Source organism: Marmota marmota, unplaced genomic scaffold (assembly GCF_001458135.2).
Source record: "Marmota marmota marmota unplaced genomic scaffold, marMar, whole genome shotgun sequence".
Lineage (NCBI taxonomy): Eukaryota > Metazoa > Chordata > Mammalia > Rodentia > Sciuridae > Marmota > Marmota marmota.
The window spans coordinates 25,051,664-25,074,234 of NW_026000211.1; the positions used below are offsets into that span (position 1 = coordinate 25,051,664).

The 22,571-nt window shown below is 39.2% G+C and overlaps 1 protein-coding gene and 1 long non-coding RNA gene across 9 annotated transcripts in view; one reads left to right on the forward strand and one right to left on the reverse strand.

Annotated features, from left to right (window-relative positions):
• The window catches only part of LOC125612835, a 26,861-nt gene extending 5,910 nt beyond the window's left edge, over positions 1-20,951 (forward strand). The window contains exons 3-4 of the long non-coding RNA XR_007343315.1: positions 10,344-10,425; positions 20,541-20,951. This is a non-coding gene — a long non-coding RNA (uncharacterized LOC125612835). The remainder of the gene's footprint in view (positions 1-10,343; positions 10,426-20,540) is intronic.
• Palld (palladin, cytoskeletal associated protein) overlaps positions 1-22,571 on the reverse strand; it is a 372,211-nt gene that overhangs the window by 41,755 nt on the left and 307,885 nt on the right. For 2 of the 8 annotated variants that reach the window (XM_048791704.1, XM_015486010.2), the window contains exon 2: positions 1-108. This exon is cut by the window's left edge and continues 173 nt beyond it. The exons of the other annotated variants lie outside the window; for them this stretch is intronic. The gene's annotated coding sequence lies outside the window, so the exon portion shown is untranslated. The remainder of the gene's footprint in view (positions 109-22,571) is intronic. 8 annotated transcript variants of the gene reach the window in all.

Sequence of the window (22,571 nt, forward strand, 5' to 3'; positions counted from 1 at the left end):
AGGGCGGGCGGCGGCGGGAAGGGCGGCGAAGGGGGCGCGCTGCGCAGGGCGCCCGCCTCCTGCTCCAGGCGGATTTGGTTCTGGAGTTGCTGGATTTTCAGAGGGTCCCTGGGGAGACAGAGAGGAAGACACCTTCAGAGAGGGAACTGCGAGGAATGCTCCTTCTAGATAGGGAGACGGACTCTGACCACCCACGCCAGCCCCAGAGTGCACAGGGTGTTGTCCCGAAGGCTGTTGCCCCAACACCCTGGACCAAGCGCTAAGTCAGTCAAGTGTATGGGTAATGGCAGTGTCAGTTTTATATAAGATGATCTGAACCCGTGTATACTGACCCTGATGAAACTTGTGGGCTTCCAAGTGCTCTATTTTAACCACACCAGGAACACGAAGGGAAGGACTTTGATGTGAGTTCTCAGTCCTCTCATATATACCAATTAAAAATAATAATTCTATCAAAATGAGAGAGAGAGGGGGAAAAAACCCACTTGGTTGAAGTTATTTTTGTAGATTTGTAGATCAGTCTACTTCAGTGTTGCCACCTCTGCGTTCAGTAAATACCACAGGCTTTATTCTCTGCATTTGTTCCCTAGAGAAGGTTTTACTATATGCAGAGTTTTAGTACACTCTGAATTGCCAATGACTTACACAGACCTTAATACATACAAATAGTATGTGACGTAGCTCCAGCACACGCAAATGGTGACCTCTATCTTTAACAGTAGGTGTCCCGTAAGCAATAACAAGTTATTAAATTTTGTAAGAATATTGTAGATTTAGTTTTTTAAACATTTTCCATTGGGAGTTCAAATTTCAATTTTTGCAATGAAAGTTAGTAAACACTTAGCAGATGGCTAAAATCTCACTCTTATTCAAAAGCTTTCCTGTATAGCTCAATTGAACATCCAAGATGCTTTCCTTTATTCCTGTCAGGTAGACATAAGGACCAATGGCTGCCAAAAGAAACTTCAACAGGAGGTGGCACTATAACAAGCAGATAAAACAGCAATAATTTTATGAAAAGGCACCAAACTTTAAAAGTTAAAAACAAACAAACAAACACCTAAATTTCTTACCCCAGGTGTTTAATTTCCAAAAATAAATCTTTCAGAAACCCAAAGCAATTCAAGGGATTGAAGCTGCTAATACAAAGTCAAAAAAAAAAAAAAATTTAGGTCTGTTATCAAGTATGGTTAGATGTAGGACCAGGGGGAAGTTCTAAACTCCANGGGGGGGGGGGAGGAGGAGGAGGAAACTTTCTTGAGAACTGAAAGGAATAAAGAGAAAATGGTTCTGTATTCTTAATCTGTGCAGAGCATCAAAGATTCTTAACAACAAAGGACTTTGTGGGGTCCTAGTGAACTTAATTTGAACATTTAAAAGCAGCTATGCCACTGGGATTTGCCACTACCCTGAAGTTCCAGATGTCTGTGTGGTTTGGGTAGACTGTCCAGCACATGTGCTCCTGCTTCATGTGTTTAGAACTGGCTTGGGAATAGGACTCATAAAAGCCACCCCTGAGCCCTCAAACCCATACTCTCACTCTGAATCCCCAAATGCTCCTTCCTGATCTTCCTACCTTTACTGTCTCTTTCCTATTTCCTAGCTATGGCAAAATGCATTCTGTTCCTGGAATCCCCTCCCATACTCTTCACTTGATTGATGCACCAGGATCAAAAGCCATCTGAGTGGCTTTCCACCAAGTTGCTTCTCCCCTACTCTCTGGTAGCCTTAGGTTCACAGCGGCCAGAGTCATAGCTGCATCTTAAGGTATTTAAAGCTTGTCCTGCTGTCAGCAAATAGCCGTATGGTGTGGCTCTGCTGAGGCAGCTGCAAACACCACATCATGCTCCGTATCTGGCATGAGGATCCCTCTGCTCCAGTATTAGCAAGTAACTCCTGAGATGCTCATCTTCCAAGAAGACAGAATAAGAGAGCTAAGACCTTCATTTATTATACTGGTTCTAACTTTTCCCATGGGAAGTCAGACTACTCATTCAAGCAATAAAAAGAACCACCAAATTTGCTAACCCAAGTGGGCTTAGAGCTGCTACTTTAAGTAAAGCAATAGTTAAGAAATTATTAACACAGCATTTCAGGAGAAATGAATAACCAAGCATTCTAAAGATTTGCCTGTTGGTATACTTTGCAATGAAGAACTTTGCTAGGCGTTCTCTCCTGTTTTCCAGTGGTTCAACATCCGGTGAAGAATATAAAATACACAAACTTGGAGGTGGTGGGATAAGAAGGAGATTGATCCAATCAAATCTTCAGTGTCTGACTTGAGTTTTATGCAAATGGAAATTTAAACATTTAAGTTAAATGAGTTTGACACCTGAATTCTGACATTCTGAAATGAATAATTTTAAATAATTGTCTCAATTCTCATTAAGTTATTTTTATAAATGTTCATTTTTACAGCAATAAAAAGGTAAAGAGAATAAAAGGTACTAGAAAGTCAAGACTACATATAACTTTTGGTAATTACTTAAAAGTAATTTGACATAAAATGAAATTCATCATTTTTCTGGTTTCCCAATTATTTTCTGCTGTCCTTTCTCTGAAAATGAAGCTGGGAAATGAAACTGAATTGAACCTTTTGGAAATATCATGTAAATGATGAAAAGTTAGACTGAGTTCTGAATAGCCCTTGTCACAAGTACACTTTTGGTGTCATCTTGTTTAAATCTTCAGTTTTGGAAAAACGAATCCATTGAACTCCTCCCAGTTTCTTTTATTCCCCTCTCTTCACCCCATCCCCATTTCAAAGAGTTTAAGAAACCTCCTACTCTTATCCATTCTTCAATTCTAAAAGTCTCACTATTTAGGGAACTAAAACCATCCAGACTTTCTGTTGCATGCATCACAGGCCATTTTATAAATAAGAAAGAGGTTTTAAGTAACTTGCTCAGGGTCACAAAGCAAATTACCTGTAGAGCCAGGTTAGAACCTGTGTCTGTCCCTAGCTTTTTTTTTTACATCAGGCATGCCAACATCAAGAACCTTGACCTTCAATGTGATTTTTAAAAAAATCTGTCGTCATATTTCCCTCCTTAAGGACTTTATTTACTTTTATGCTTCCTGGCAGCCATGGTATCTAGGACTATCAGGATCTGAATCATTAGTCAAAGTTTTAAATATTTACATATTTAAGAACATCTAACTTAAGCTTTACTCTTTTTAGGGTGAAATGGTAAAGAGATTAGAAGGTCTTGTCATCTCATAAAAGAAATAAATACTAACTCAATGGATTCCCCTCCTATGTTATAGAAAATCAAGAACCCCCACCCACCCCAATAGTTTGTACAAATCTTTTAACAAGAATAGTTTTACAGGTACTATGATGGGGCAAAGAAGATAAGGATGAAGAAAGATATAAAGCCCAATTTATTTTCCAGTTCAGCCATCTTTCCTGCTGCTAGATTAAGGCAAGTTGGAAAAAAAGGAACCAGAATAAAAACAAACCCAACTAACAGTGATATTGGGGGGAGGAGGGCGAAGGCCAGATTCACAGGTAGACCTTATTGGCTTGAAACCCAGCTTGACCAACTACTACTGCCTATGGGTGGGGTCACTGGGAAGACTGAATGAGCACAGCATTTGGTTCATATTATGAACTTAAAAAAAGTTCCACAGCAGAAGAGAGTAACCACATCAATCCTGGTCACTTTGCACAATGGTCCTTTAAAAAAATGGAGGAAGCAGCCCCATCACTGCAGCAGATTTTCCTCTTTTCTTGTTCCCATTCCAAGTGGCTGGCAAAGGAACAGCAGTGGCAGGTGGGATGGAGTGGCAGAGGAACTGGAGATGAGGAGGAGAGAACAAGACCAGCCAAGATGGTGCTGCTTCCTTCGTCTCTCCTAGTCAAAGCCACAGGGCACCTATTATGTGCCTAGTACTGGACTGACTCACAACAACCCTGGGAGGGAGTTATTACTATCCCCACTTTTTAAATGTCCCCATAGATGAGTGAGGTCAAGTAACTTGTCAGAGGGCAGAACCTAGCTGTGAAGAGCTGGTTGGCTCATAAAGCCTTGTGCTACATTGTTCTCTCCAAAGTAAACAAAATAAGTTCGATAGAATGTTAGTTATTATTACTACATATCACTTTTTCTCTAGAGAACTATTGCTCAGGCTCAAAATAAATGATGTGAAAGGAAACTTCTGGAAAACAACTTTTATGTAAATTGGAAATTCCCAGTGTATCTCTTGGGAGCAATATCTGGATTGCAAGAAGTAATTTGTACCCTGCTCACACTAATAAAGATGGACTATTCATAACTGTCTGGAGAAATTCTTGGGATCATGAAGCTGGAAAACATTTATGACTTCAGAATAAATACACTCTTAATGCATTTTCTTTCATTTTTGATTATGTAACACAGAAGCCATTGTGTAATGAAGAATCCCAATACGATGGCACAGTCTGATCCGTGAGCTCCTCTGATCTTACTCTTCATATGCGTTTTGAAGTGGGGACTAACTTTCAGCATCCTTACGACACTCACTAAACATGGCAGACTCGTCACTGTCAAGGATGACAATGTCAACTTCTGCAGTTTCTGTACCCCACAGGGTTCATTAGGCATATTCAGTAGGGATACTACATTTCTAGGGCTCCAAACCAACTGTGGAATTTTAAGAATTTCCAAATAAAGATAGGTAAGCTACGAGGTGGTCCCACAACCTATTTTTCTGTGGCTGAGACTAGCTCAGTATCCCATACATGAGAGAGCTCAATATATTAATTCTGGAACTCATAAAATAAAATATAAAACTTTTACAGGGGCTTAAATTCAGGTAGTACAATTAAGTTCAATCTATAGCTTTCCTATATTAACACTCTGGTTGTCTTGTTTTTATTTCATTACTTCTTTCTCACTTCTTCATACCATAGAAACTAGGTCCACTGCATTAATGTCAATATATAAATACTTGCTTTGTTTAGCATTAATATATACTGCTTCTTGGAAAATGGTATATAATTCAGAATTCATGAGATTATTATTTGCACAATAAAAACAAGTTAATGTAAGCTAAATGATAATGTATTGGAAGAGGTTTAGGGAAAGTTTTTAGTGCAAAAATACTGAACTCAAATATACTTCCCTAAGTTTGGAAGACAGAAACAAGGATAAAGATACAGATTTTGTATGAAGTACCATAGAGAAGAGAATGTTAAAGTCAAATTAAAACTGATCACTTCTTTGGAAAGTGTACGTGTATATTTAACATGCATTGCAGAATGACATAAGTTCCTTTACAAAGCCCCATCCTTTGATCTTTAATTCATTCTGAGCCTTTTGTAAATTGTGCTGACTCTCTAGACAAAGCCAGAACCCAACACAACTGATTACATGGGAGGGTTCAAGAGAGAAGTGGCCTGAGCAAAATTAGCACAAGACTCGAGTCTCTTTTAGAAAGAGTTGTCCTTCGTGTGTAGAATAAGAGCCACATTTGGCTCCACTACAGAAAGACAGGAGCTCTTTATGTCTGGATACATAAAGTTGATCTCTATTTGAAGTCATTCCATGTACCATGAGAAAAAGAGAGGGAGGGAGCAATTGCTGACCAATTCATAATCCTTCTGGGAACCTCTCTGAAAAATCAAAGGATAGCTGCGGCTCTCCTGCAGCACGAGGAGTCAGGACTGAGAGATGGGGAGATGGGGTGCTGTCAAGGGTCAGGACTGATTGGAACTCTTCTTCAGCAGCAGAATTCTGCAGCTAGCTCCCCAGGGGTAGAATTCTCGTCTGGGGGGTAAATGGTCATTTTGGCTCTGTGCAGGCTGCAGATGTGGTCCAAAGCATTTGCATCTCCACCAGAAGATCAGAATCTGGAGCCTGACATATAAACTGTACATGAGATGGGATGCACTTTGATGGTGTCTGCAATCGGAAGGAATGGCGGGGGGGAGGGGGCACTGGTGTTTGGGCCTCAGCCTCTGGGGGAGGAATTCGAGGTCAGGTTCCCCAAGCATTAACTCAGCATCCCAGTGAAATGCCTTAAATGATTTTCATTTCTACTGCTTCAAAGGCCAGTTAAAACAGCAGGAAGATATTAGCTGCTGATTCTTATAAAAGCTATGCTAATTTAGTGGACATTAAAAGGAACATGAACTGTTCCCAATTGCAAATGTTTGGTATTGATTCTTAAACACAGACAATGTATATTTTTGAAGAGGAATCTGTTTTCCAACCTTTCTTGATGATGCTATGGCAAAATCAATGATGTAATTTCTTACTGAAACACCAAAGAAAAGCTCCCTGTGAGACAGATGTTGAGAAACTCTGTGGTCTCAAGCATAAAATTTCTGTTGAGAGTTTGAAGAACTGGGGAAAAAAGATGGAAAGACACTTAACTTTCTGTCTTACCATGAAGTGAAGAATCTGGGGTATTTTAAGATTTCATATGGTTAATGTTTCCTCAGCTTTCATCTTAACTGTAGAGTGAGCTCATGCTATCTCTTCTGTGTCATTTCTATTTTAGCTTACACTTGCTAAAGTGAATATATCTAGAGCGATAGGGTGTAATCAGTATTTAAGAATGAATTACTACTGTGGGGTGCAGTGGCACAGGCCTGCAATCCTGGTGATTTGGGAGGCTGAGGCAGGAGGATCGAAAGTTGGAGGCCAGCCTGAGCAACTTAGCAGGACCTTGTCTCAAAAAAGAAAAAAAAAAAGGACTGGGGATGTGGCTCAGTGGTAAAGTGCACCTGGATTCAATCTCTAGCACACCCCCAATAAACAAATAAACAAATAAAAATAAAAGAATGAATTACTACTAAGGGTAAAGGGTTATATCTTTGAAAACTAGTAACTATTATTTGCTCACCAAATGTCTTTACAAAATAGCAATTCTCTCACTTCTCAGCGCCCCTTTTAAACATTTTTGCTTCTTTTACTCACAGACCACTCAACAAATATTTGCTTAATTTAATTAAAATCCCCAGGTTTCTCTAAAACAAAAAAAGTATTTGCTCCATCAAGCTATATGGCACTTGGCCACACACAGCTGCATTTTTCTAAGGGAGTAATCTTAGAGATAAAGTCACCATCAGGCAGGTTATTTACAAGTAAGAACACGAAGTCAACAAAATAGAGCAATGTTCAAATAGTTCAACTTCGGCTGTGCCATGAGCTATTATGACTTTGGATAGTTCATTTTTCCTTTCTGGGATCATTTCTCAACATTAAAATGGATATTTATAATGTAATACCTGGAAGGTCCTAATAAACTTTTAGATTTTTGACTTGATCTCATTAGCCCTTTAAGATTTAAACATTTTTTGTAAGGAAACTAATTTTAAAGGAACCAGTAAACAATGAAATCAGTCCTAGTATAGTATTAATTTTTGTGGTAATATATGTGACACACAGATATATTAACACATGAATTAATACTGTATATATATGTGTGTGTGTGTGTGTGTGTGTGTGTGTGTGTGTGTGCATATGCTATTATCACATCCATTTTGAAAAAATGTATATCAGCTTTTGGTAAGCAGAAATAGAATTTAAAGGCACTACAAGAGTTGACTAATTCTATGGTAAATCTTCTTAGAAAAGAAAGGATACTATTAACCTATGAATAATCACCACCTAATTAGCTAACATTATTTCAATTGAACCCAGGGGTGCTCTACCACTGAGCTATATCCCAGTTCTTTTTATTCTGAGACAAGATCTCACTGAGTTGCCCTGAGGCTGGCCTTGAACATGTGATCCTCCTGCCCCAGCATCCAAAGTTGTTGGGACTCAGGAGTGTGCCATGGTGCCCTGTGTATTTTTCCCCCATAAGACAGATACACCTATAAATAAATGTGGCCCAGAAGTAGGAAAAAAAAGCTTTTGAGTTTTATCTGTTTTGAAGCCATGCCCGTGCAGATAGGGTTGGAAGTGATTCCACCCAAATGCTCTGCCTTATAGAAATGTGAGCTGCAGTACCTCAGAGTCTCAGTGGCCACTGTCCTGTTAATAAATTTTCTCTTTCTTGTCACCATAATGCATCTTTATCCTTTTGCGTGATTTTATAAATCTTCCAAAAATTCATTGAAGCTATTTTCTTCAATGTAAAGATAGGGTTATGTTGTGCTCAAGATCCGGGTTCCAGCGGTGCGGCTGCCTTTCTCTGAGATCTCTGTAGCAAGGGACCATGTATCACCACCCTCCCACGCCTTTCTTGAAGAACTGCTCTCCTCTGACATCACCACCACAACTATCCTGCTTTCCTACTTTGGACACTCTGCTGGGTCTTTTCTGACTCCCTAAATCCAGGTATTTCACCAAGATCTGAACTTCCTTAGGCTCCTCTTTGTACGACGAGTCAACTGCTTCACCCTCACTCCCTAATCTCCCCAGCGCAGACCACAGTCCTGAATTGCAATTCTCTTACCTGCTTCAACATAACATATATGTGCCTCTTCAAACCCAGCGTGTTTCTTACTCCAATCTCATGTTTCCCCCTCCTAATGTCTGACATTCAAAACTCTTCCACATTGGTCCCAAACAGTCCTAACAACCTGATCGCCAACAACTGCTCCATCTCATGTTTTTTGTTCTCCAAAATGGCCCGATTTATCATGCCCTAAACTCCCCATGGGATTTCCTTCCTCCTGATCTGGAGCCCATCCCCCCAATTTCTCTTCATCTGCTGAAGTGGTCTTCTACCTCCTTCATCCTTTTGTGCCCATTTCAATGCTGATCTCTTCTTGAAGCCCTTCTTAATAATACACAGCACCTCTTCCTCCCTCCTTCAAGCTGCCCCAGCCCACAGGGCTAGTATGGCACTGGCAGGGTGTGACATGGCATTATTGTCTCACACCCACGAGCCAGGTTTCACAGAGCCAGAACAGTGTTCTTTGTACCATCTTTATTATTACAGCGTCTCTGTGAAGAGATGGCCAGGCATCCTTTGATGAGGAATATGCAAAAGAGAAATGTATCTTGTAATAAAGGGGAAAAGTCTATACTTTACATATATATATATATTCATGTATACATATATATACATATTAATGAAAGCATCAGGACTCTTAGAATGGTGGTTCTTATATTTTTGTGTTTATAGTATCCAAAATATAAAACTCCCATTCCCAAATGAGTGCATTCGTGAACCTTGTGATGCGGCTCTTAATTTGGCTCCTGTGAGGCCCTCCATCACATTCCAGGCAGTAGCAGCCTGTACCGATGCCCATTTTTTTGTTTTATTTGGTTGTCAGTCAAAATGGCATCAAGTTTATGTTTGCTTAGAGAAGTGCCCCAGGGGCATTTTCAGTACTTGGTGAGGACTTCAGTCAACTCTAGGCATTGTTTTCCTTGATAGGGCCTATTCTTCCCATCACTGCAGTGTTCTACAGTCATTTTTATAAAGCATAGACTGTACCCCGAGGAAACAAAGTTGGTCCCTGTACAGACAGAGGAAATGGTTCTCCTGTGTGTGCACTGTGTAGCAGCAGATAATAAAGACTCAAAAGTGCTGCTAACAGGGCTGCATTGAATGCGAGTGTTGGGGCTAGGATCGGAAGCACTGACGTCTGTCTGGAAGTCACACTGAGGTCTAATGTGCTTTTCGAGTGCTGTGGAAATGCTGCCAGAAGCTGCTAATGGCTGATACTAAGTTAAAGAATGTGTAGGCGGAGGTCATGCTTTTTCTGGAAGGAAAATGAGGCTATTGGTTGATGACATGGCAGTAAGCATTCATAAAAGCAGTCATGACTCACTATGGATGGAGAACTGAACGAGTTTCTTCTTGAAATCAGTTTCCTGAAACTCCAAGTTACATGGACATTTGTTTTTATTATTTACCACCTCCCCCCTCCATCTGGTGACTGCAGTCCTCTCCTCCTTTACCAACCTGCTTCTGCCCTGTTCCTTGGGGGTCTGCCAGTCATAGTCTTCCAACCCGTGGTAACAGGGTGAGGGTGTGGTTCAGAACTAGCCGACCACTGTGTGGCTTCAGCAAATCATCCAAGGATAAACATACAACCGAGGCCAGCCCCGGCCAATTAGGGCCCTTTTCTGGGATTGTTTTATACCAAAGATGGAAGAGAAATGTGTCTCTTTGTCCTTTGACAGCTAAATAAAAGGACAGAATCCCTAGGGCTGCCAGTCATGGAAGAGTCTATAAAAAGGGAGTCTATAATACATAAAAAGCCAAGTTGAAAGAGAAAAGACAAGAGAAGAAAGAAATTTAAAATTGGGATACTATCTTAGCACCTAGATCCAGATAATCCTCTGAACATTTTTGTCTCTGAATTCCATGTACAAATTAGTGGACTTCTCTTTTCTCTTTTCTCCTTTAAGTTAGTTTAAATGATCTCTAATACCTATTTCCTTGTTTTACAGATACAGAAATGGAAATACAGAGATTCACATGACAAAGTTATCAGCTGGTTGGTGCCAAATGCCTGAAATGAACATCTAGCTGGTAAGAAAAACACTAAATATTAATATAATAGTACTGCCTGACGTTAATGAATCAGTAAATGGAAGAATAGTAGTTCATACAATTATGAAAGAAGTAAGAACACTAATAAAATCTCGAACAGGTTAAAAAAAAAAAGAAGTAAGAACAAATGGTTAAAAGTGTTCTTCTCTGGAAAATAATACTAGAATGTGGTGGAGGGGGAGTTTTTTACTTTTGCATTTGATATTCTTCTATACTGTTTAAACTTTTAAAAACCATGTGGATATAAAACATTAACATAATGGCTCTTAAAAGATATAGGGCTGGGGATTCACCTCACTGGTAGAACTCTTGCCTAGCATGTGTGAGGCCCTGAATTTGATTCTCAGCGCCACAAAAAATAAATAAGTAAAATTCCAGAAGTTGATATCTTAAAGAAAGTCCCACTACAAAAGAAAATATAGTGTTATTGTCTTAGCAACTAAATGTCCTGGAAACCCGAGAAGGGGGCCATTTATCCACTGTCTGTCTGAAGCCAGCAAAGAACTTAATCAGTTGTGACTATTACCACTGCTACTACTAGCACTGACAGCATTGCCACTGGTACTACTACTAATGCCACAGATAACAGCTACCTATTATTGAGCACTCACTAATGTACCAAACAGCATTCAAAGTACCTTATCTGTAAATGCTCCTGATCTTATAAAAACCCTAGGAGACAGAACACTTTTACTATCTCCATTTTACAGATGAGGAAGCTCAGGCACAGAGATATCCTAAGTAAGCTGTCTATGTCTGCACAGCTGGAAAGTGGTGGAATTGGGATTCAGGTCTGGCTAGTGACCACTATGTTACAGTGTCTCTAATTAAGGCACCACAACTTATCTAGCACTTAGCACGTGCACTGTGACTTCAGCCACAGAGGGCCTTTCTAATCTGGGTTCCTCCCAAGACTGTGGCTTTCACTGTCACTCCTTTCCCTTCTGTTTCTGTGTTACTAGGATATAAACATTTGCATTGCAGCTCAAAACAGCTATATATAGATACAGCCTGGCCATGACCCAAAGACATTCCATATATGTCTCAGATGCTAGACTTTAAAAACGTGTTTATTTCTTTATTGGAGAAACTATAAGAATATATATAGCCACTTGAAGCTGTTCAATTTATTTGTTTATTTAGGGTACTGGGGATTGAACCCAGGAGTGCTTTACTATGCAGCTACAGACTCAGCATTTTTTTATTATGAGAAAGGGTGTTGCCAAACTGCTGAGGCTGGCCTCAAACTTGCAATCCTTGTGCATTAGCCTCCTGGGTCTCTGGGATTACAGGTGTGTGCCACCATCCCCAGCAAGCGGTTGGTTTCAAAACTAAGAAATTAAGTTTGCTACTAGATTTCTTCTTTCAGTTTTGGCATCACCAACCAGCATTCATTACATGGAGAAACTATTGAATGCTTAATCTCTCCTAACTAAATATCATTTATTTACAGTTGTATACTATAAATCCAAGATATGCAGTAAAGGGACAGGAAAATGAGAGTCATGGGTAAAGAGTCTCAGTTGATATTTTGCAAGTAAAATGTGGATCCATTTCAGAGAATCAAAAGACACATGACATGATAGCAAGAGATACTGCCATAAGTTTTCCTGGCACAGACATTGTACATTTAGTTCTGTCTTCACCCCCTTCTTTAAACAACATGTCCACTGTAGAAAAAGTAAAGAAAGAATAATGTCCAAAGCAACTGAAATTGAGCCCTTAAAAATAGCTTTGCTTTTGAAATTGCAGACAGCCCTTCATAGCAGCTGCTACCATTGAGCTCCTTAGAGCTTTCCACAGCACTAGACCTTGACTAAATCACTGTGGATCTGAGTTCTTCATGATCTGAAGAACTACAAAGTTGGTTTACTTTTTTTTTTTTTTTTCTGGTACCAGGTATTGAATCCAGGGCAATTAACCACTGAGCCACATCCCCAGCCCTTTTTTTATTTTTTTGAAACAGGGTCTCGCTAAATGCTTACAGCCTCACTAAATTGCTGATGCTAGCTTTTAACTTGTGATCCTCCTGCCTCAGCCTCCTGAGCCACTGGGATTACAGGCATGTACCACTATGCCTGGCTGGTTTATTTTTAAATGATTTCCTTTAAATGCGTTTAAAAGCCCATAAATACCATAAAAGCCACCATCAGTCTTTCAAGTTTGTACATCTGAATATTACTGATATTACTTACACATTATGTTATTCAATCTCTTGAGAGACTGTATCACTAAAATACTGGAATTTAGGAATACTATATTTTTCACATGTTGATGAACACCATTAATTTATAAAGATGCTTTTCAAATTCCTATTAATGTAAGCCTATCACTGAAGAACTCAATGACATTTCTGAATAAATAATACACTGCCAATAACATTTTCTCCATATTTTGATCTCATGAGGGTAAATAAATGAAAGGAATGCACAGTTGGCTCTCGGTACTCAGAGTAATTTCGTTTCCCTTAAAGGTCAACCATTGCTAGTTTAAATGTTAATAGCCAAGATATGCAAGCCAAGGGTTCTGTGGTGTGAAAGCAGGCCTTGCCTGGTCACCAGGCTCCCATTCCAATGTCTCCTCTGAAGAAGGGAGTTCTTGAAAAAACTCAAAAAAATGCATTTTGGCAAGCTCGAGAGATGTAGCTAAGCAGTATGAATTAAGAGACTTGTGACCATGGAAAAAACTGTAAATTTTAAATGGCTTTCACCCTTCTTAGCTTTTGACCAGCTAACCTTGACATTCCTTAGAGGCCAAAGGATGAGATGCAGTAATGACAGATCTGACTAACCTTGCCCCTCAGGAGGCAGATCCAATTTTCAACAGAAAATGAATTCTATCCAAATGTGTCTTGGGAAGAATGAAAATAAATGAGGTTTCTTCCCTAAGAAATGACTAAAACCACTAAAATAATTCTTAGATAAAACCACCCGATTATTTAATGTAATTACTCTTAAAAAAAGAAAGAGATTTATCATAGCTACATGAAGTTTCTAACATAAGGTTACATGTGACTGTGTATAGTCAAGAGTCATTTGTCTGGCCTTCTATCCAATAATTTTCCATAATATGGTATTTATGACCATTTCCAGTTCCAAAAAATGGTGCAAAATCTTGAAATGCCTTTTGGAAGAACACCTCATAGTATTCACAGCCATGGTCCTGAGCTTAATTTGAATGTATATAAATGAAGTGTGTTGCACAATCATCTGAATTTCATTATAATACTGTAAGATTATACACTATAAGAGTATATGCAACTTCATTGAAGGTATATACACTTCGATATAATTATTCTTTTTTTAAAATTTAAAATAAATAATAGAAAAAGCCAGTCTTGTGAGTTTGGTATCAGTGTGATAATGTACACAGGAGTCAGGAATGTATAGGTAGAAGGAGCCTGGGTCTTATCCTGTAGAGTGAGTGGAAATTTCAGTGAAGTAGTGCATGGTAGGGGGTGGTGGGTGAGGCTACTTCCGGAGCTTAGGTTGGGAGCTGGCTTTCTTCATTCTTAGTCTCTCCAGGGAGGACATCAAGGTAAGAACTTTCACTAAAAAGCTTAATCTTTTAAATTATTTCTAACAAGAATATAGATCAAGAATCCAGAGAACAAAGGAAAGACATGTTCCAAATTGGATTAATGGAATAGATAAAAATATAGAAACCTAAAAGTTATGAATTTAATAGTTATTTTTTCTTGCTGTGAATATTTGTTAATTTCTAAAATATACCAAAAGAGTAAATTAAATCTCCACAGAATTTATAAAAATGTCAAAATAAGCCAGAAGACATTAAATTTATTCATGATACATGTAAATTATCAACATTCTTTTTTTGCCTTTTGAGTGCATCATAGTATTTTTTTTTTTTTTTTTTTTGTGGTGTTAGGGATGGAACAAGGGCCTCACCCATGCTAGGCAAGCACTCTACCCTGAGCTATGCTCAGCCCCATACTATCATCTTTTAAAAACTTTTACACTGCAACCTTTACCGTTTTCCTGTGGAGGGAATTCTAGGAGGGAAGCCTCTGTGTCTCACTTTGGATCTGCTGCTTGCTTGCAGGGAGAGAGCTTTTTTTCCCTCTTTTGGGGAGAGTGAGTTCTGCCAGGGAATGGGTAGGTGTGCTTAACTCATTTGGCTCAGCAATGGATTCCATTTCTCCTGAGCTCCATCCAGTACAAATCTGATACTTGGATCTTTGACTCCTTGTTTTGTCTCTTAAATGGTCAGGTGCTTGAGTAAGGGGACAGGAAAGCTCTCCTCACATACACATCCTTTTAGTGGCCAGAAAAAACCTCAGACACATGGACTCACTTGCTAATAGATTAGTGACTCTTTAAAGCAGTACTTATTATTTGTTTAGTATTTATTTGGAGAGATTAGTCTCAACTCTGGTAAAGGGCAGAAGTTAGGGTGACCTCAACTTTACTCAGTGCCCCAAAATGAAAACATTAAACAGACCCACTCCTTGGGAGGCAATCTGAAGATCATCTATTGATATCTTATCATGTGCCTTTGGCAGGGACTCAGTCCTTACCCAAGGGATTTCGGAAGAGTTCCTCTACTTCATATATATATTCTCCCTAAGGAGTTTTACTAAATGCCAATTTATCCATATCCTTTCATTTCCAGTGAAATTTAATCCTCTTTTCCTCCTTCAAATAGAAAATTTGTTTTTATAACCACTTTTAATTCGGCTAATAAAAATACTTGGTTCACATTTACTCTGACAAATGGCTCATAACCTATGTTTCTTGTCTCAAAATAAAATACTGCCATCAAGATTGCTTATGGCTGGTGGCAAGGCACCATATCAGAGCATTCAGTCACCACCACCATCTTCGTGGCCAATAGAACTTAACCTTTTGCCTTAGACAATTAAAACATGACTGTTCCTGAAAATCAGTATTGTGGTCAAAATAAAACTTTTTCTTTTAAAAATTGAACTCATAATAACTTCAGCCATTCCTATACAATATTTTTTATCTCCTTTGAAATTAAACTGTATTTCTCAAAAGCACTAATACATGCACATAATGAAAAATGAGAAAACAAAAACAAAAACAAAACCCAAAGACTCACCAAACCCTATTGGAATTCTAGGAGCTGAACCTCTACTCACAACTCACTGTCACTGTTTCCTGAGTTCCTTCCAAGCTCCCCCAGACATAATAAGCTTGTAGATATATACTAGAGGGTAGTCCTGTTGCTCTTTATACCAAGATCCTTTTAAACTTAGGCTTCCATACCAAATATATTTATTCAATTATTCACTGTATTCCCATGCCCGTGACAGCATTCACTGATGCTTGCATACAACTGAGACCAAATTCTTTGGAAGTAATTAGTTTTGAAGTTTTACTTAAGCAAATATGGAGATGGAACAGATATATACATACATTCATATATATGTATATATATATTATACATATATATATATACATATATATGTATATATATATTAGAGATATCTGTTATGTATATATTATTTATTTGCCACAGTTAAAAGACAGCAAAACAAAAGTCTTTCCTAAATTATCAGTCTCACCATGTATTATTTAAGTCATACCTCATATCTTAGCTACATTGGCTATTGGATCCTGGGGGAGAGATGTTGTCATCTAGGACCTGACACCAAAATATTGTTAGACGTACACAGAAACCAGAATCCTCATTTCCTTCCATTTCTTTGGGTATTGTGTTTTTAAACAATGAAATTCTCTTTTAAAGAAAAAATGAGAATCTCCTTTAGTCACTTTAATTAGAGGAACTATTTGCCTCAGGCTGAAATAATTTTTCACACTACCTAGCACAATTCATTTCCCAAATGATTCATTGAGTGAGCAACAAGAGTACTCCCTTCTGTCTCTAACTCATTATCCTATTTTATTTACTGGACATCATTCGCTATTAAAATTATTGCCTTTATGTATCTATTTTGTACTTTCTACCTGAATGCCCAGCCCAGGGAGATCAGTCCCTTAAGAAGGGGACCTTTTGTTGTGATTCAGAATCTAGCACGGGGACTGTCATAGTAGGTCCTGAACAGATCCTTCTCCACTGAATGAACTCCATTTCTATCACCAGGATTGGCTCTCATTATTATTATCTGATTTGCAACATAGCAGTGGTTTTCAGATCTGAAAAGATAGAGGTGACCATTTAGAAGACACTGTTTTGCTACATTGGTTAGTGTTGGTTTCATACCTTTCGACCTGCACTATTCAAACATGGTGGCCAGTGGCCACATGTGCACGTATGTGCACACTTGAACTATGGTTGGTCCAAACTGAGATGTGATGTAAGAGTAAAATACACACCTGATCTTAAAAATTTAGTTCAAAAAGAGAATATAAAATAACTTCAATTTAATTTAAATATTACATCTCAAATGATACTATTCTGAATACACTAGATTAAGTAAAATATATTATTATATTAATTTCACTTGTTTCTTTTTCTTTTTAAATGCGACTACCAAATTATATATGGCCTGACTTGTGGTCCTTATTTCTGGTAGACAGTGGTCCTAGAAGCTTGATTCAAAAAGTTCCCTCATTTCCGAGAGTTACGCTCAGAGTTACTGTCTCTGGATGTTTACGAGGTGCCCTACCTAACAGGAATCATACTATGGAGCTTAGAATCCAAGGACTTGGTCTCTAGGTGACCAATGTTATGGGATATGATGAAAGATTTGCCCATGACAGTAGATGTTATCCTCCAATTTCTTACTCATTTTCTGACTTATTTGCTGATTTCTCAGCAAGTAACATCAGAAGTGATTCTAAGATTGTGTTTCTCAAACTGTCCCTCTCTTGTTGTACATTCACAAGCAGATGGTCTGTTTGGGCCCCTTTGTGTTGCTCAGCATGATGGCTGGGAGTACTCTGCTTCAGGCAGGTGGGGGAGACTCCATTTTCATAGGGAACCTTACTCAGGTCACCCTGCCAGGCCCTGGTTACACGGAAAGTTAGCCCTTTCAGCTGTGGTGAACAAGTGTGGTAATCAGTGGTGGAAAGAAGCTGTCACCTATTGCTTTCCTTTTTTCCAAATCCACTTGGAAAAATTAATGTAATCTTTTCAACCAGGGCCTTAGCATGAAGTATCTCTCTTTTGACCCAGAAACCACTATCTCAGGGAAAACTTGCCCAGTTAAAGAGAGATTACTCAAAGTAAAAGGTAAAATTTTCATGAAAGTATTTCTTATGCTTGATAAAACTTTATAAAAACAAGGTGCTTGGAAAAATAACTTTTAGTACACTGAGTATAGAGCTTTTAAAAAACTGCCTCCTGATATTACTTGGTTTGGCTAAATATAGTTAGCAGCCCACAATCTTTGTAGCACATTTTCCCCTGGAATTCAGCTAATATAAATAAAACAAGCAAAGGGAGCCTGGCCCCCCTCCATGACCATTACATCATTCTTCCATATTAGGAAAATCTCTTCAAGTCTGAAATTTTGCTCTAAACAATCAAAGTTTAATTCTCAATGAATAACTCTGGACAGGGAGCTACTCTCCCCAAAGGGTTGCTGTACATGGGTAGAACCGTGTGTATTTTCAACAACAGCAACACCACGGAGAGCATGAGAAGGTGCCTTTCATTACCCAAAGAAGGTACATGTAAAAAAGCACATTTATTGTTCTCTAGACTTTTGCTTTCAATATATATTTTTTGACATATGCATGTGTTACAGTGAATGGAGAGAGGAGAAAGCAGAAATACTTAAGATTCTTGATCTATCATCATTGTAACACTGGTTCTGACCAGGGATTTTTGTATCTGTTTCATCTTAAGAGGATGATGTGGAGAATTAAGAAGTCATGGCAGACCTCTCTTTGGCCTCCCCTGAAGTTCAGTGTTAGATAACTTTGGGTTATCTTTTTGTTGTTGTTGTTTTTCTGAGCTTTTCCAATGTTGACATGTTAACTGAGCTAAGCTTCTTGGAATAAAAGGTCAGATTTACAAAGTTAATATGTATGTATAAAATAAAAATCAAACCTTTTCCTTAAACATGACCTTTTCATGGGTACAAACAGGGTAATTCATCTGTTTGCTGATTTTGCCTGGTATTTCACTTTTCTTTCATCTTAATGTAAGGACTATTTTCACAAGAAATAAGCAAGAAAAAGTTGAAAAAAATGTTCTAAATCTGAAGTCCACAATAGTACAATGGCATTGATAAAGCTAATGCCACATTCTAAACCAAATAATCTGTAAAAAAACAACCCTAAAATGCAGTGGGTAGCACCTGGCTAATGCAAGCAACCAAGGCTTCTTAGGTCAGGTGCTACTTTTGGCCACAATATAATATATATGTATGTATGTGTATATGTATGTGTGTGTGTGTGTGTATAAACATTTTTCTTATATACATATAATTTATTGTCCAAATGTTGACTCTTTCATCTGGGACAAATGATGAACTAGACAGGACCTGGGGACAACAGGCAGATCAACTGTAATGGGAAAAGTGGGACATGTAGTTAACTCATTAACATATAATGGAAAGTTTGTGTAATGTTGATTAAACTGACAAAATTGAGTTTGTGCTAGAGCATTCGAGAAATTAGACAGGATAAGAAATAATCATGAATTTTAAAATTAGTGATTTCAAACAGTCACTAATTATAATTTAAAGCACTTAAGATGGACTTAACATTTAACATGTTGATTCCCCAGTTTGCTGAACATAGTACATTCCTTTTCAACACCACCCCAAATACATTGTAAAGTTTAGTTTAAATCATTTCCACAATGTTTTCCTTCTTCATAGCCCCTTTCTGCACATATCAGGGAAATAGGAGTAACATTATATGGAGGGGAGGGGAGTAACATTAATAAAAATATTAATAAATTAATAAAGGCAAGTAAACTAGTAAAAAAGATTAATATAAAGGTAAGTGTGAGCATGGATCATATACCATGGACCAAGTTATACTCGGCAAAGACAGATGCCCTGGAGAGCTGTCCCCTGGTACATTGTCAGTGTAGAAACAGAAACATCTATGAAAAATGATCTTTAGTGGAAAACATTCAGCTGGCACTCTCTTTTCCTCCCTGTCATCTTTTTAAATAGCACTCTCATGTAAGTTCTTTACTATATATAGTAGAGAGCAGGGAGCTGTGACCTGACCCGTACAGAGGCAGTCAGATTGGGCTCCTTCCTACCACCTCGTGCACAACGGCAGCTGTACCTGAAGGGTGACAGATGTGGCCAGGACCAGGAACCCAGGCTCCTCGAGACTCGAATACTGCTGTGCTGCTGGCTCTTCTTAGCTCAGCAGTCTCCTCCTATAAAATTGGCACAAGGCCTATTTCTGACCTAATTCACTTGGGTGGGGGGAGGCACTGGTGGAACCTCAGGGAAAACGTGGGAAGCATTTTGTTAGCTTAGTCAATAATCTGTATTTCCATCTCAAGATTTATACAAGAGCTACAATTCTAACATCAGTTTAAGGATCCTAGACCATCCTACCATCAGTTTAAGGATCCTAGACCATCCTACCATTCTTGCTTGGACAAGAAAATTGTTTATTGTCTGTTTTCTCTACTGGGCTGCAGTCTTCATAGGGCAGGGTCCACATCTGTTTTCCTCACCAACACATGATTTAAACCTTAGCACACAGTCCAAGGATGGATGAGTGAATCACTGAGCAAGAAGAGGCAGTAGCAACTAAATTTCTTGAACATTTATGTGATTTGGGACAATCTTTACGTCAGTTTTCTCATCTCTGTAACAGGACAATAGAACCTATGTAAGGCGCAGTTACGAAGATTAGAGAGGACAGTGGTTGGCATGGAGGCTGCTCTGTCAGCCGTTGTTAGAATCTTCTCTTCCTCCCTGGTTAGTGCACCTCTCCTTTTTCTCAAGTCAAAACTCAGGATTCTGCCCTGCTTAGGTACTCACCTCATGTAAACCACCTCACCTCCTCCATCTAAACCACCTCACCCACCTCATGTAAACCCCTCCACCTCCCCCATCTAAACCACCTCCCTCTCCCGCACATCTCCACTCTGTTCCCTTCCACATAGCCTAGAGTCTTTCAAACCCCCACCTCTAATCTTGTGACCCTTTGACTTCCTGCCCACAGGAGCTTCCGTTTGCTTCTGGGATAAATTTCAAATTCCTTAACCTGGCTGGCCAGGCCTTGTTGTCTGGCTGCAGCCTCTTCTCGGTTCAGAGTTCAGCCCTCCCTTTCAATGTGCCATTCCACCTGACTCAGCACTACCTCTGCCTCCCACTCAGGTAGGTATCAGTGAAACATCACTTCCCAAGGAAAGACCCCTTCCAACTGTGGGAGGTCTTCAGTTCCCTGCCCTCCAGAATCCCTGCACAGTTCTTCATAGCATCTACCACATGGGTGTTCCCTACATCTATCTGTTCTCTGATAATTCCATGAGCTCAGGCCCTTGAGGGCCTTTTCTAGCTTTAGACAAAAGAAAAATAGGAGGTAGCATAATAACAGAGAGAGAAGTGGGCATGAGCTCGTCTAGAGAACAGCTGGGACCTGGTGGGGACGTCTTCTAGTGTGGCCCTCACCTTGGTCATCTATAAAAATAACCTGTATTAGACTTTTAAGGCCAAATTTTCTATTGGGAAAAAAAAATCTCTGTACACACATGGAAAGAGCTGGCAATGCCGCTGGGCTGAAAGAGTTACTACATGAGGTGGTCTCAGATGTCACCATGGCACCTCGCGCCTTCCTGTCACTAACTAGCTGGCTGTGAGTTCTCTTCCTTTATAGAGCAAGGGGGTCTCTTCTGTTTCCCCCAAGTGCCTAAAGTTATGAAAATTGACTTTATGAATCCTAAATAGAGACTTTTTTGCAAAGTTTAATGGTGAATGAACAGTTAAAATTACAAAAAAAACAATTGAAGCAGAAGAAAAGATAATTCTAGAGCAAAGTCCCCGCTATCTACTGCTATTGGTCAAACGTCAATGCTCTAAATACAGTAGAGATAGGTTTTCTGATATCCAGACCTAGAAAGCATGAGAGGGAATTACAAATTGTAGCCACTTCATCCATCTAAAAGCCCACAAAGCAGAATAAACCTGATTATCACGGCTCAAGGTAAATTTTAGTGCTACTTGAAAAATAACCCAAAATTTAAGCTTACAGAACAGACACTAACTTTGGGAATGATCCCTGCCTCCAACACCTTCTATTCTGTCTTCCTGTCCATCCCTGTCAATAAATTAAACATTGACAGAGCTTTTACTACATGCTGGGCACTAGGCTTGCTGCTAGAAATCTAGTAGTGGCCAGTGGCACTGCAGGTCTGATATAATGTATCTCTGGAAATTCTGGCCACAGGTACAGGGGAGACGTATGCTGTATTTATGCCTCCATTTCACCAGCCTTTCTGGTCAGCTTCTTCACCTTTTTCCAGGTATCTCAGTCATGAGGCCACTCTGCTGTTGGTGATGCTAGACTCTGGTGAGGCTGGCCTTAGCTTCAGAGGGCCTTACTTATTAGACCTTCTCTCTCTCTCTGCCCTCCACAAGTTGCTTCCTGGAAGACTTTACACACTTTCATGAGACCTGAAGTGTTGACCAGGTGGACTGGTCAACGTTAGGTTGCTTTGCTAGCCAGGGCTACTAGTTAAAGAGTTTTCATTAATGTTATACATTTGTTAATCAAATGGGGTAAAAGGTGTAATCAAGTTTTTTTCTTCTAACATGAATGGTTCTTGATAAATTACTTACTGAAATGCTAAGGTGTAAGCCTTTCAACAGGAATAAGTTTGGGATGAATAACAACAAAATTCATAGAGCCTGGACAAGCCTATTAGCTTACAAAATAGTTTTATCCTTCCTCTTTGTTTCATTTTACTTATTTAGGTCACTTTTAATTAGTTGAGATACAGGAGGGAAAGAGGGATATTCTAGAGACACAGAAAATAAAAGTGGCTGCACCATGGGGGTCACAGTCTCTAATGTAGAGAATCAATGGTGGTATAGTTGGCAGCCTAGAGATGCTCAGGAAGGGACGAGAGGATGCAGCTAAGCAGAGACAAGGAGAGAGAGGGGAGGAAACAGTGGGCCTGGCACACAGCTGGCTGCCCCACTGGCCTCCTCTACCTCTCAGTGAGGCTTGGGCCAGATCCATTCATTCAGCAAA